This window comes from Schistocerca cancellata, chromosome 7 (assembly GCF_023864275.1).
Source record: "Schistocerca cancellata isolate TAMUIC-IGC-003103 chromosome 7, iqSchCanc2.1, whole genome shotgun sequence".
NCBI lineage: Eukaryota > Metazoa > Arthropoda > Insecta > Orthoptera > Acrididae > Schistocerca > Schistocerca cancellata.
Window position 1 is genome coordinate 157,180,285 of NC_064632.1, and position 16,804 is coordinate 157,197,088.

At 39.7% G+C, this 16,804-nt stretch overlaps 1 long non-coding RNA gene across 1 annotated transcript; it reads right to left on the reverse strand.

Annotated features, from left to right (window-relative positions):
* Positions 1-5,890: 5,890 nt before the first annotated feature.
* LOC126092409 (uncharacterized) lies at positions 5,891-9,481 on the reverse strand. Its single transcript, XR_007521331.1, has 2 exons — positions 9,191-9,481; positions 5,891-6,094 (listed from the first exon to the last, which is right to left on the reverse strand). It is a non-coding gene; the product is annotated as an uncharacterized LOC126092409 (long non-coding RNA).
* Between the last annotated feature and the right edge of the window lie 7,323 nt (positions 9,482-16,804).

Below are 16,804 nucleotides of genomic sequence, written 5' to 3' on the forward strand. Positions count from 1 at the left end.
GCAAATAATGATACTACTTTCGTGACAGTACATCGGTTATAGTCTTAATGTATCAAAACCACAGCAATAGCAACTGACTGAAGAATTAGTGGTACAAAAAAAAAACCCTTACTTGAATGTAGTAAAATATATGTAAACAGCTCATGCTACATTGTAGCTTTTCTCTTAAATTTCCTACAAAAATACTATGCTAGCTTTCCTAAGAGTTTAAATCCAACATTGGGTCAATCATGGAATGTAAATAGCTGCTAACATTAATATTATAATAACCTGTATTCAGAACACAGACAGCATTTCATAAAACACAGAGTAGCAACTACGCAGACAACCATGCCAATACACTACCAGTCTAACGACATCCCAGGAAGAAGCTTGTGGTACCCGACGAGCTGAACTGCAATCACCACCCTCTGAACAGTGCAGGTGTTGAGCCAACAAGCTTCTGTCAAATCCACTATGCCTCGCGTGAAGAGCAGCTATGAGGTAAATCTCACTCCCTGAGGCAAGCTGCAAGCAGCAGGCAGCACCTTACAACCAGGACTACTGCCAGGCTGCCATTACCATGCATTGTACAAATGAAGGATGGACAGTACACTGTCAATAAAGCCGAAATCGACCCAACTGCTCCCCTAGCAAAAACAAAGCTACCCTTGTTGTGATCATGAGCTGAGAAGCCCTCTTAATCAACACAAGATGGGCAGAATCTGGAATAGTGGTCCCCAAAAGAAGAGACGTCACTGTGATGACACTGCCACAGGAGCACACTTGTCGTTGAGCTAGTGGCACGTAACTATTAAGATAGCTGATTAGCCAACCTTCATCACGAACAGGTGGGTCGCTGAGGTTAATAATTCATCATGCAGTGAAGTATCTATTGGTTTAACTAAATCCCAGTGTTAGAAGTCTAAATACATTATCAATTTTAATGCACTCAAAGACATAGATATCTAAGGAATTATTATTATATTAAAAATTGATCTTTTTAAAACTGAAACATTTTATATCTTTATAGATAATAGTAAAAAAGATAAACTAAGAGATAAATGCTATTACAATATATATTCCTGCATGTACCACTGCACATGGTCGTTGCAAGGCTGCCTGTGCCAGAACGGAGTGCAGACGCCGGCTGGTCAGCAGTCACCATTCTCATTCTGACCCACGCGCAGAAAGTTCAAACACCACGAGAAGAGCAGCCTCTGGAGCGTCTGTGCCCAAAGAGACATGCCACCAAGACGTTGATGAGCAAGACATGAGCCATCATAGGGTTAACGATACCCTGTTAGCAAAGAGGCCGCCTAGATGATCTTGCACCGTGAGTAGATCGGCAGCTGGGGGCCAATCTTTCATGATGAGCAGATCTGCCACTGTGTCAACCTGGACATATGAACTTCCATCCATCTGTGTTCCACCAGCAGGACGGAACTGCAGGTAGCCAAACATGGCATTGCAAATAAAGATACCGCTTGTGCAACAGAGCCACGGTATTTAAACAGTCAAAATGTTTAGCTCAGCCCCAATGATATAAAAATGAATATGGTTCTAATTTAATTGCCTCAATGTCATACTTTCTCAGGACATAAAAGGAATGTTTTATGGCTCTGTTGTGAAAATGGAAAACTCTTAGAGAAAGCAATAAAAATAACGAATTGAAGAGAAAGTGGTACAGAACTACATTATACTCAATGTAAAGTTCAAGATATCTAAAAACTCAGTGGAATGTATTACTTTTTCAAAGGTTATGAAATATGTCAGTACAGAGAGACTAGTTATACCATACGTTATCTTACTGAATCCATTGACTAGTTAAATGCGTAAAATGAAATTAGATTATCTGCCAAAAGTACTGATATCTTACACTCAGCTTTCAAACAGCTTTTAATCAAATACAGCTTTCTATTAGCAGCTTACTGGCTCCCAAAAAACCAAGCACTCATCACAAAAAGTGCCTACCCTCTAATGCGCTGTACGCTGAGCAGCCTCCAGCACCATATTAGTAAAGAGGTCACCAACCCAATCCTGCAGCACGAGCACAGCTGCCGTTGGGTTGCTCTTCCTCTCAGTGTCCCAGAAACTAGATACGCCTGTGCCCTGTGAGCAGGACTGCAGGTAGCCCAACATTGCATTGTAAATAAAGATATTAGGTACAGTAGTGCCTTGCCACTGAAGTGGTAGTCAGCTTAAATGTACCCAATAATAGAAAAATGGGTAAATTTTAATTTTGCGTGTATTCAAGAACATAGTGATCAGTGACTTTCTAATAACATTCAACTTCCTAAAAAAAAATTTCAAAATTTTATCTTTCAACATGAGCTTTAAAAATGATAGGTTGAAGAAAAGAAAGGTACAAAAAAATATTGTACTGGAACGTAGAATAGTTATAGTATGACAGTGTTCTAACATCATGCAGTTCAATTGCTTACACCCTGCGAGCAGACCGACATGGCAGAAAACCGAAGGTGCCAGATGTACAGAACAGCCACCAGGATGGTCACCACTCACGAGATGTGCTGTCTATGGGCTGATAGCACTGAACGATCCAGGTTGCTGCCACCCACAAGAATAACAGCTATCAGCCCCCCCAGCAAATCTTGCACCACGTGTAGAACAGCAGCTGGGGCTAACGAATCGCCATCACGCTGCCATGTCAACAGTACTACCTGGACATAAAGAGCCTCCATCCATCTGTGACCCACATGCAGGGCAGCTGCCTTTGCCCTGTGATTTCATTATAAAGCTACTTCTTGCACAACAGCACATTACTAGTTGAACAGTCATTGGTTAACTGTACCCCAATGATAAAAGAGCCCTTTTAATAACACTTAAAATGGATGTGTCTACAACTTGCCAGGAACATATTTTAAAGGCAAATAGTAAAAACTGTATGAGTAGAGAATAAGTGGTATAAAATATACCATTCTGTACTGCAGAACAGTAATAGATATCTAAACTATCCCTGCAGTGATGTCAAGTTTCTTTAAATCAAGTACGGCCCACTTTACATTTACTTAGTAAAGAGTATTAAGTATGAGAATAGTTCTCTCACAAAAAATGTGACTCTGACAAGTTATTTGCCCAGAATGATGGCTGGGTTCATTACCAAATGAACTGATGCTCTGTACTCAGTATACTACATTCCATAAAAGTAAATTACTCTGGTACTCTAGCATAATTAGAGTCCCATGATCTGAATAGTTGCTAATCTGACAACACCCATATTGGCTCTTGTATGTCCTGTTAAGAAGGCTCTCAGGCTATCTACAACCTGGACATATACTGAGGCCAGAGCACCTGCACACTGAATGCACCCTTAGAAAAATTATCGCGGGTGCGAAGGCATCCCGCAAATAGGCTGTCAGGATATTTTAAAGGCCCTGGTTGCAAAGGAGTTGGCAGTGTCACCAAGTTCTGTTTGAAGAGCAGCTGCTGGATGGATTTAACCCCAAGTGTGGCACAGGGCTTCCGTTGTCCTTGCTGTACCCCAAATCGGAATGACAGACAGTTCAGGTGGGTCCCTCGAACTGGTCTGCTGTCCACTGACAGCGCCTCATAGGTAGCTGCAGGCACTACTGCATCCCCAGAAGAGATGTACTGGCGTATCCATTCTGATCACTCGACATCCAATAGGCAGACTGCACTCCATAAGCAGCCACGGGCTAATAGCAGCACTCGATATGCCACCAGTCCACTGCACCAAACAAACAGTTGTTGACGCACAAGATTCACATTAACTGACAACAGTTAACTCCACTATTAATAAACCAAAAAATGTTAACACGGAAATCTAAAACCAATATGACAGCTGATGTATGACAAGTGAACCATATGTGTAGCTCATTGTATGGAGCAACATTGTTCCATTAAGGAAAAGTATATCAACCAATCAAAAAGTGTAGGAGATGTAATGAATGATATGCATGCTGTACTTAACAAGAGGCAATTTCCAGTACCTACTAGCAGCCTGCCAATGCACACATCGTCATAAGTGGAAAGACATTACATAGAGGACTAACCCATAAATGCACTTAAATGCAATATCATGCTTGCCTTCCAATTCTATACTACCAAGTAGTGACAAACTGCAGCAGCTAACATACAGAACCTTTTTGTAACTGCATGCTACGAATTAATATTGAAGCCAACCAATGGTCTCCTGCAACCAATATATCTTTGCTTCTCTAACAGTGTGCCATAAACCCAGAGTTTTGCTAACTTCACTAATAGATCTACAATATCTCACGTACAAATTCTACACACACCACGTAGTCCTGTAAAGGAACAGTACACAACCCGATAAAGTATGACAACAGCAATTACTATGGTGTGCAGACAACTGACTACTCTTTGCCAGCCACCATCAGAAGTTCAATTATGAGCAATACAGTAACTGCACTGTCATCATCAAAGCTACAAAAACTCTGGGCCAGCATTCGGGCATTATATCTGCCTATGCTTCAGTATATGTAATTGGCGATTATTAACATGCACAAAAAAGAGAAAGCTTCCATCACATCTGTTGGTATCAAGCCTAAGCCTCAACTATGCTGCTTCTATCTGCCTCTCCCTTGGGGTAGGTAAATAGGTATTATTATCTGGTAGAAAACAGAAAGCTTTCACAACTTGTACTGATATTATGCCCAAATATCAGCTATGCCAAGAAACACAGCTACCAGTACTTTATGAGAACACTGCTAATGACAATGCTCTAAGAAAGCAGTTTTCACCCAATGTCTACAAGTGATAACCTTAAAACCAAAATACTGCAAATAAGATTCTCAAAAAATGCTTTTTTTCTTTATTTGAGCTAAAGTGAATTTGCAAGTGATATGCAGCAGTCATATAAATGGAAATCAATTTTTAAAGGCAACCATCATAATATGGTCTAACATTGGTTCAAAGTTTATGTGTTCTACATCTCTATTCAAACTGAACTACTGCTTTGAATGATACATCTATTACATGCAAAAAGAATTTAACTTTGTTTTATACATGCAGTGACAAAATAAGACCCATCTCAGTCGGGGACATGTAGTCTACTGGTTGCTGGAATACCAGTCTTGATCAAATCCTAAACATAGCTGTCACAACAGTCACCCACTCATTAATATCAACAGAAAGGTACCTTAGTGAAATAGTTCTAAACTTCACAGTTTTCATCCACAGAAACTAACCTATTAGATTCGAAATATAAATCAAGATTCAAACTAAAATCTTAACAAGCTGACTGATAGTCTCCTCGACAAGAGTTAATATTCCAATGGAACAGAACAAAATACAATCATTATGAACATTATTTAATAAGTAAATCACAGCAGCATAACGGCCTAGCCCATATCAAATTTTAATTTCAATAAAGTCCCTTCATTTTCCACCATCTTCATGGTACAATATGGCACCATAATTGTGATTAAATCATAACGGTTGACTTTTCAAACCTTCAACATAAAATTATGAGACCACACAATTTCAGTTCTGTAACATATGTCAATCTGATGCAAGCAAAATTTATGTATTGCTCAAGCTGCACATGAGAACATCCAATAGAACAAATATATTAAAACTGGCACTACAAATGGATAGCTTTTACTAAAAATTAGCTTGAGCAAGCGTACGATACTTATTTCGCATATGTACCTTTTAACTCAGATGTCAAGTAAATGAGAATAAAAGCTGATGTTCTAGCTCAAAAGTCTTGAGAAGCCTGGATACCGCCATCAGAAAATTCGAAGAGTTATCATGGTAACAGGGCTGACACGATGTAGTTAGAAGGGAAACCTGGTGACGAAGTGACAAGACATTATTATAATAAACATTGCAAATTAGGCCTCAATGTGGAGGATCAGGATAGGAAAGTAAATGAACAGCATTGAAATCAAAGTAAACAGATTGATCCAATTTTTCTTGTTTATTTCCCAAATACAGTTGTCTTACATATGATCTAGTACTATGTTTTAATCAGTTTTCTTTTACAAAACAAGTGAGTTTCATCACAAGTTAAGGTTACGTTACATTACTCTAATTAATACAGACCTGACTTGGGAAACCATCTGAACCTTCAACCAACACCATCCTTCTGCCATCTCAGTACTCCACACTGTAAAATACAACACAGAATATTGTATCTATTTCTTATATGGCAAGTCTTTCTAAATAAGACACTTCCAGTTATTTTTTTTTAGAACAGAAATGCCGTAACACAGTGATACTGGAATGTTCTGTATACTGTAGGGAGGGGGAGATATCTTTAGTATAAAGAAGCCTACGTTCTCAAGTTTTCAAGAACATCCATAATTTCAGAATGCACTAATGTGAGATCATTATTTCTGTCTGTCTGGCTCACAATAATTTGGATAATATGACCGGAAGAGGGGAAAAAAGCATAGATCTATCCAAAGTAAAAAAATGTGAGCTAGCCTATTTCACAATACCCCCAAAACTCATTCCACGTGGACACATGGAATACGACCAAGTAAACACTTGTAACACTGAAACTTCCTGGCAGATTAAAACTGTGTGCCCGACCGAGACTCGAACTCGGGACCTTTGCCTTTCGCGGGCAAGTGCTTGCAAGCTTGCAATGCCGCGAAAGGCGAAGGTCCCGAGTTCGAGTCTCGGTCGGGCACACAGTTTTAATCTGCCAGGAAGTTTCATATCAGCGCACACTCCGCTGCAGAGTGAAAATCTCATTCTGGAAACTTGTAACACTGTTGAAAATTTTGGCTGAGTGCAGCAGACTGCAAAGACAATCAGCTCAAAGTTGACAAACAAAATCAGGTTTAATGATGGACAGAGGCAACTTTACATCCCCAAAAATTTTAGACTATGTATCAAGCATAAGTACTAAACTATATTTCGTATCAGTGAACAAATAATCCACAGAAAGTAAAATCAACTATAGCTTGTTAAGTAATCAAAAAAATTATTAAACCCAATAGGATTGAAAAGTATATGAAAAACACACAGGACTATGGAAATAATTATCATTGAGGTACCACAATTCTAACAGTTTGAAGGACACCACATATATGTATTGCAACAACCCTGAGCAGTAAGCTTGTTGGCAGCGAACTGGGTGGGGGGAGGTGAGAGAGAAAGATGTACTTGAACAGTTATAGTTGTTGGAAATGTCTATAAAGTGGGAAGAAAATATCATAATACAATCAAAAACTCTTAGAGAACTAGTATAAATGACATGACAAACTCCAAAAATTACAGAACTTTTCAATAAGAGACGACAACAAGATTGTTGAATTGAGAACAAACAAGCCAAACACTAAAGCTATGAAGATTGAGTGCAGCAAAATAATAAACCATAGAAAAATTGGAAAGAAAATACTGGTAAAAATCAGAAAGAAGAACACGCAACATGGTCAAAGCAAGAGAACACAAGATGGCCGGAAAAAAGTAAGATGGCGGATGGAAAGAAAATACTGGAAAAAATCAGAAAGAACAACACGCAACATGGTCAAAGCAAGAGTACACAAGATGGCCGGAAAAAAAAGTAAGATGGCGGATGCATGGGATATTAGCTGCCATTTGGTGCAGATTGTATATGGTGAAGTATCTCTTTAACAGCACATATTTACTAAACTGAAGCTTTTCCTGACATTCAAACAGAACACACTCACACTAAAACGTAAAGCATGAGGCAGATTTCTGTTCACTGGCAGAATTCTGAGAAAATACGTCTACAAAGGAGACTCCTTACAAAACTATTTAGTATCCCACCTTAAAATATTTATCAAGTGAGTTTGGGTGTGTGGTTCGTAACGGGGCGGGGGCACAAGAACCAGGACTAACAATGGATACTGAACAAATGATAGCATAAATTGTCACACGTATGGTTGATTCATGGAGGAGTACAATGAAATTGCTGAAAAACCTGAATTCGCAGATGCTTGAAAATATTCACGAACTATTCATAAAACCCCATTTAAAAAGTTTCACAAAGTGCATCAAGTGAGGAATCTAGGAATATACTATAGCTCCTATATATCATTCCCATAGGAATCAAGAGCACAAGAATTAAGACTAATTGCAACGTCCACAGGGGTATTTCAGTAATCATTCTTCCCACAGTCCCTATACGAATGGGACAGGAAGCAACCCTAGTAAATCGTATATAGGGAAGTACCCAATGCCATATATTTCACGGTTTGCATAGCGTGCATGGAGATAAGACAAAATATTGATATCATTACTGACCATTCGTAAGAGCTTGATACAAAGCACAAAAACAGGTTTGGCATCAGTATCTGCCTGTAGATCTTCTGCTTGCAACAGTTTATATCGGGAAGCAGGCTTGCTTCTTCCACTCCCCACGCATTATCTCCTATTTACTACAGCCAAAACGAATGTGAATGAAGGTACAGCACGGTTTATGCATGCTATTTTTACGGCAGCATCAGTCTATGAGTGTATTTTTTATATTTTATATCCACCCACTACGCCCTCTTTCGGAGGAAGTTAGTCTCCAGTGTTATAGCGCTCACATTTGTATAAAAAGCGCGCGCACACACACACACACACACACACATAAAGAAATGAAATAATCGTATGGCATTGTTGGCCGGGAAGCTCCCATTTGGGGGAGTTCCGCATACACTCCAGTCCTTTAAGTGCTTGTCGTAATTTTTGTCTTTTCATCCGCCGATTTCACATCTGTGAGTGCGGCTCCAGATGATAAAACATAGCGTGGAAGTCACGATGTATTCCCAATACGAGTATTAAAGATCGAAAAGAATAAATTACAGTGTACAAAACGTAGCATTAGAAACTCAATAGGGCCAATCACCAGTTCGTCATTATGAATTTCTTGTTTTATTTTCTTAGTGAAAGTACGTATCGTGCGACACACATCTCTGCATGCAAAGTACGAGCTATTCATTGTCTCTCTCTCCTTAAAAATTTCTCTTGACAAAATTACGCGATACCCAAAAAAGGTTGATAATCTTTCAAGGCAATTGATGCTTTTTATTGTAAAAATCTGCACTCTGAAATGTATAACGCACTGTTATCTGACTTCTTATGCACTTCAGTATTTATCCTTCCGTGAAAACTCTCACTAAAACAAAGGAAGGCAACAAGCAATGTTAAATGAAGAATTCGCCTAAGAACGGATTTAAACTTCTCATTGGCGATGGTCGGACTACGGCTAGATTTGGGTGATAGAATCATAGAATCCACTTACCTTCATCGCCGCACAATTCACGACCGCACATCCGCAGTCCTCCATCTTCTCGCAACTCCCGTTGCCTACGCCCTTGTTCGAGTCTTTTATCTCGAGCTACTGTAGTTCGCTACTGTACTCCTCCGCGTGCCGCATACAAAGTAGTTCCCTATTTTAACGTACAATCACTTGCTTTCAGCAAACAGTGAAACTTTCTTTCGGTCTTCCAACCGACACCACCAAAATGTTGCTCAATAATTTGTAACAATAGCACTTTATTGAACCGAAAAATGGATTTCCGCTTTTCGCTAGAAGATTCCCTGGCGCAGGCACACTGGGTGCGTGGGCCAAGCGGTTGCGCTATTGACGTCATACTGTAGCACAGAGTCACAGACACACACACACACACAGGGAGAGAGAGTATGTGATACCAGTTTTTGTTATCATTTGTCGAAAAAAATATTGCAAAATTTGGCGATTATAGTATTTTATTATTTAACCACGAGATTTTCTTTCCGTCCGCAACTTTTATAAGATTATTCTATTGCTGCTGCAGTCTCCTGTTACAAACTACACCTCATTTACAGTGTCAAGAACCGTTGTTACAGCAAGACATAGTAATCCTCTTGATGGGCGTGCCGTACTGCCCTTCTTCACTGAAACAATTCAACTCAAAACCAAAATGGAAGGAAATAATTTTTCAATCCCAGACAAATTCGTCTCCGTAAAAAAGCAAAAATCTACAAACGAATATTCTCGAAAATCGTATCACTTTCGCCTTTCGTATCTGTCAACTGTGCACAAAGAAAGTGTTTGGATTTAATTGCATCAAGAAAACTGCCGCATTTCTTGATTTCCCTTGGAAAAAATAAGAACGGTTTTCTATCCAATCTGCAGTCATTTAAACTGCACCTACGTAAACGAGGTTAATTCTGGAAATCCGCTAGACCACGCTGTAATACAACAGAGACGTTTTGTCCACAAATACCACAAAATTACGTCAGTCACAGTTTGGTACCCAGTTCAGCACAACTGTGTCCGCTTTCTGTCGTCTGCCTCTTTCAGTGTTCAGTTTAGCTATGCAGGAGGTTTATTTAAAAATGTTTCAGTCGAAGAGCTATAGAAGCGTGAGATTTCACTCGTTTTCAAGAAGTAAATATCTTACCAAGTTAATCAGTATAGTGTATGTATTTTCATTTCGTAAACGATGTCCGTTTTCTGGTCCGCGAGAGAACAGAATATGAATTGTTATCAGTATTGCCAGTTTTTTGCTTTGCTAGCTTTTCATTTCAGGCGGTCGATACTTTTCTGTTTCTATAAGACCATAGTCTTTCTTAATAAATGTCCTATCGAGTGTCTCTTCCTTCTTGCTATTAGACACCGCAATTGTCTCTACTCTCCTACACTTCTTACTATCTCCTCATGTTTCACCCTGCAGATCCAACTTATTCTTTCGATACTTTGCCTCATCCACATCATAAATGCTTCTACCCTTGCTCTGTTTTTCTTCCTCATTCCCTACGTTTCAGCATCATACATACGTACAAAAAAAACACACTTAAAATCTATAGCTAACTAACACATAGAATACAGGGGGGTCAGAAGTGTCTGAAAAGATTGTAAAGGTTTTGCAGGGAAGGCTCTGCTGTGAAATAGTTCTCAAGGAAAAATATTCGATGCGTCACACCGAGTTAATTAGAACTGAAATAGTCAACCAGACCATTCATTGCCTGCTCAAATTCAAGCTGCTTGCCAGATGCAGTTTATTAGTGTCGGTTGTTTTCACAGCCTAAATGATAGCACACGAGACTGCTTAGCCTTTGGCTCGGGTTAGATTCTTACTACCGTCCCATGTTTTTGTATCGCTCTCTTGTTCGGTTTTGGGAAAGCAAACGAAGCACGCTTTTGGCGACACTATCTCTGGCAGGCCGCTTTAATTTGCGTACTGAACTACTGGCTAACATCAACGCAAATTAAATCGGTAACTGCGCAACGTATCAATTTTGTGTTAACAATTATTTCTCAGCACAACCTATTTTGCAACACATTTACAAGGTTTTCAGACTTTCTGACCGTCCTGTACAAACAAATTTGGAAAATTCTACGCTCTGCTTGTCACTGATGTTCCTTGATGTGATACAAATAGTAGTTGGAAGTGAATACATTTTTAGAACTGGACGCAGATAGTGGAACATACCCTGGAGGACCAAAGTGTTAACTTAAGTACCGATAATGCCACACAATTTAATAAACACACTTTACGGATCTGCATAACACAAAATAGGACATTTAGGGAGACTGGGGTAACTGAATTTTCGTTGCTGTTTTCTTCTGCAAATTATTGCTATCAACCTTTCCACAAGATGACAAGTACTAACTAAACTTCTACAAAACGCTCATCTGACTAGTTACTCTAGTTTGAACAAGTCGCCGGTGTTTGAAAGAAAGGTCCTTCGTAAAATCTACGAGTCTGTTCTCTATGCAGAAACCGGAGAATGAAGAGTCCGTACAACGTGCGAGTCTACCGTCTACACCAAGAACCTAGGGTCGGTATTGAAAATACAGTGTCTGCAGTCGGCCGGTGGGCAAATATAGTATTAAATGCTGAAATGACTGTTACCAGACCCTTTGGAAAATCCCAAACATGGTGGGTGAACTACAGTTCGAAAGATCTAGAGCAAATAATACTGCTGGATGGATGGTAGCAAAGAGCATTGGACTAATAGACTTGGAGGCGATCTCGCAATGAAGTTCGTGATCCTCTGGGCCTGATGGCGGCAGCTAAATAACTAACGAAATTGACAAATTCATTGCACACTATGTGACACAGAACATTAGATGCATACCTGCACAAGAAAAATCGTAAAATGTTTAATGCGATCGGAGCTACATAAATATTTTGTGAAGTTGACAATCCGTCGGTATGCCTCCGACACGCGCGTCTGGCCATCCTGATTTAGGTTTTCCGTGATTTCCCTAAATCGCTCCAGGCAAATGCCGGGATGGATCCTTTGAAAGGGCACGGCCGACTTCCTTCCCCATCCTTCCGTAATCCGATGAGACCGATGACCTTGCTTTCTGGTCTGCTCCCCCAAAACAACCCAACCCCTCCGACACGATTCTCACACGGTTCATGTTAGGTTTTGTTTTTTCTTCTGTACGCTGATATAAAGGATATTCGCCTATAGATCTGATGCCAGTAACCGATGCAGAATACCGATTTGTTCACGCTAATGTTGGAGCGTATGGGAACGACTGTGATTCTAATGTTTTTCAAAACTGTTAATTTGGAGATCTATCATTAACGGCACCATGGATCTAACAGAGGACAACTGTCTTCCAGGCACACAGAATCCCAAAATGCCCTAGTATCTCATAGGAGACGACGCTTTCGGCTGACACAAGTCTCTCCTCAAACCTTACAGTGGACATACTTCGACAGTGGACAGAAGGATCTACAACTATCGTGTGTGTGGAGCTCGCAGGTACGTCGAATGCACTTCTGGAGTACTTAGCAACACATGGAGAATCTTCCACCGCTTAATTAACTTGGAGCGTGACTATCCTACAGGTATAGTGAAAGGTTGTGTAGTTTTGCACAATTTAGTACGAGACCGATATGACGTTGAAATGGAAAACACGTTTTTCATCTCGGGTTTTGAAGATGTCCCCTGAGGTGAAATGAGGAGAAATCAGGCAACTACGTTAGTCAATAATGTAAGAGATGTGTTGAAAAGTTACTTCATGACTGAAATGGTTTCAGTGAATTGACTGTTTTCTAATATCTGATTTATCTTAATACTTATCTCAAAAATGGAGTACTGTATTATAATTTGATATGTATTTTAAAAATGTCATTGGTGATTTTCGAAGTTTTCAAATCATTTCCTTTTAAATTTCCTCAAATTCGCAGTGAGTTTACCAACTGTCCTAACGTCTTATTCGACAAAAATGAATTTCTCAATACTTATCCAATTCCATTTTTTTAGTGACGTAAAATTCGTAAAAGTAGTTGAAAATTTCAACACAAACGTCTTTCTATGCTTCGTGCGTCTTAAATTTATCCTTATGTTTTTCACATGTTTTGTCCCGCACCACTTCTTTATATTGCACTGCAGAAATCAGCCAGTCCATGTCAACTCATGGGAAACCGCTCATTTTATCAGGAAAACTGCGACAACAACTGTCGAAAAAGTGTAACAAGAGACAGTTTTTGAAGAGATTCACTCTCTGCAGGGTTAAAACAAAAACTGATCCGTGCGCGCATAAACGCCTTGATATTTCTCTGTTCCGTGGAACGGAGTTCGCACCTCTCAGATACCTGATGAAACTTCTTCGTGTCGAAGGAGTGATCAGTGTTCTGCTGTTTCTATTAGGCACCGAATAGAAACCGAAGCACCGTTTCACATTTGTCGTCGTCGGCACCGACCGAAAAATAACCGAAAACGAACCGAACCGAACGGATACGTGTTAAACAGACCTACAGGGATATAGCAATAGTATGTAATACAGACGGAATACAAGTCCTGCTCTATAAAAGTAACACATTTTACTATCTTCGCTTACATCAACATATGTGCACAGTATGTTAGTATCAGACTGTGTGTAATCAAACACTAATATTAGGTGCAAATTGTGAGTGAAACACAAAGAAAATTGTTAATTTGCTTTCTGAAGAAAAAGTTACAAATCAGTATTGTGAACATAGTGCGTGTCACTAAAAATTTAAAACAGTAACGTGCAACGAGTAATCTGAATTAATAAAACTAAAAATTTATAGGTTGTAAATTAATGATTGGTCTACTGACAAAAATTGCAAATGAACCGTAAAATTGATTGGTGTCCATAGCATTTAGCATGTTGTCATTTTCCACAACTGACACATCTATACCGTAGTTCGGACCCACCAAACTCACACGTTAAACATATTTATATTTCGTTAGGAAACTGATGAGAAGCGTCACATTTCTCGATAATTTTCCAGATTTTTCTTTCGTCAGTATCTACTCACAACTTGTCTTCAAAAATTATTAGTCTTCTGCTTGCCTTCTTTGGCTTACTGGGTCTGCTTTTTTGTGTCTTAAGTGTATATTCCTTTTTAATCTTCTGTGAAAACCCTCCTCTCTTTTCCTGTTGCTTAGACTCTTTCGATTTACTATTCATTCTTCCTTCTATTTAGCGTTCATTTCGTACCCACTTCCATCAATGCTGCTTTCATAGTATTTCTCTGCAAAAAATTGTAAAATACTGTTTTGGCTCTTGAAGCTTTCGATTTTTCGTTGCAACATATTCCCAGACGAGGAGAAATTGACAAGAAAGTTCAATACGAAACGGACGCAGGAGGCTGCACCATTTCTTCATTGCAACCTCCATGCGTGGTTCATGGAGTTAATTTGGTGTACGCCCAAAGTAGCAGTTCAGAGTTGATTGTCCTCTGGAATGCCTTTCAGCATTTCCCCTGATTTTGAGGTTTCTTTTCCTTTCTTTCATATAGTCATCTTTGCTGACTGGTTCACAGCGAGATAATGCAGGTTCATCGTGAGCAAAATCCCTACAGTGGTTTTCAGTTTCATTCAGTTTCATCATATACTGGAAGACAAAATCCGTATTGTCTTGAAACCAGGCGCAACCATGTCCACACATAGGACTTCCAGATGTGGTTAATTAAAAAAACAGATTTATGTCATAGATAGTTATTTTGCGGAACGAGGTCTGTTCAAAACCTTCCGGAACATTCGTAATTTCACGCCAATGGTACGTTGGAGAGAAGTGCGGTTGGCATCCCTGCACACACCCGTGTTCAACGTGTAACTTCTGTAAATTTCGTTGTTGTATGGCTGTTAAGTTATTGTTCAATGATGTACTGAGTATAACGTTGTGTCGCACAGTTTGCGAATTTCGAGATGGCAGGAAACATTTTTCAGGAAACTCAAGAAAAGCTTTACAGAAACACATCAAATGATGTATGAAGCCTACAGTGATGAGTGTTTAAGCCGTACTCGGTGTTACGAATGGTTCACTCGGTTTAAAGATGGCCGGACGAAAGTTAAAGATGACCCTCGTTCAAAGCGCCCTTCGACGTCTACCGACGACGTTCTCGTCAGGAATGTTAACGAACTTGTGCGTGAAAATTGAAGACTGACTGCCCGAGAGATTGCAGAAGAATGTAACATTTGAGTTGTATCATGTCATGAAATCCTGACCGGCATCTCGGAATGCATTGTGTTGTCGCCAAGTTCGTCCCACGGCTCATGAGTCAAGACCACAAACACCTTCGACTCGCAGTCTGTTTAGAACTTTTGGATCGCACAAATGAGAACGAGATATTCCACGAGAGAATCATACCTGACGACGAGACGTGGGTCTACGGTTATGATGTTGAGACCAATGTTCAGTCTTCACAATAGATCGAGAAAGGTTCCTCAAGACCAAAAAAGCTTGTTAGGTCAGGTCAAATGTCAAAGCCGTGCTGATAGACAACGGTGTCACTTCCTTTTATGGACAACTTAGCTGTCTCTCTTGCGGCAGTTCTGGAAGGACAACTCTGGGACATCAAGCTGCCATGCACTGGCATCTTCTGTGGGTCAACTTCGTCTTACAGATGCATTTCTTCACGTGAAAACGTTTCAAGTTCTCACAACGTATTAAAAGAAATCGCCATCTTGAGCACTGCTAGTGACCTTTTAACCCTCCGTGGCTCGCGCGGATGACACTCGTCATCCACATGACTTTCCTGCTCAATTTTGTCTGACAGGACAGGATTGAGATCGCGCCATTTTCAGTACCTTTCTTTTAACTCTCCAGCAGTTAGCTCCAGTCATTGTTGGCTTTCAGTTACGAAAGATACATTGTTTATGAAACATTATTATAGTCTGGAGGACATCAGTCATCCGCGCGAGCTCTGTTGCCACAATCTGAAACAAAGAAAGTATGTATTACTTTATTGCTTTCCTAGATTCAATCGATCTTTCATGTGCGTAAATTTGGACTTATAGAAACTGACTGCAGTTACCTTCCGTGTTACCTAGTATTCTCTTTATTTTTAGATTATGGAAGAAATGTCAAAAGCAAAAAAACCTCGGGCAGAGTTTAGTAGAGATCCTAATGTATAGTTGGAATGGTTCAATGAGCTGAGTGATGAAGATGCTCACAGTGATAGCGCTGACTCAGAGCCTGGGGACTGTGTTCATGAAAGCGGTCATGATTCAGGAACAGAACAAGAAGTGACAGAGGTTGATGAACATGAGTCACAGGAAGAAGTAACTCAAGAGGATGCATTTCTTTTAGGGAAAGATGGAATAACTAAACGGAGGAAAAATAAATATCCTACCATTGTTAGAAGCAGATCATGTAATATTATTACACATTTGTATGGACCAAAGCTCGTATAAAAAAGACGGAAATAGAAATTCTGAATTTGTTCTTGGATGAAAACATAATCATTATCGCAACATGCACTAATATATCGATCAGTGAAGTTCGTGGTAACTTCTCTAGGATGCTAAAGAAACAGATGCGACAGATATCAGAGCTTTCATTGTTTTTTTTATATCTGTGTGGATCTTTGTGATGTATTAGGAAGAGTATATCGAAATTGTGGGATAACTCAAAGGGAAACGGGCTTGAATCATGTTA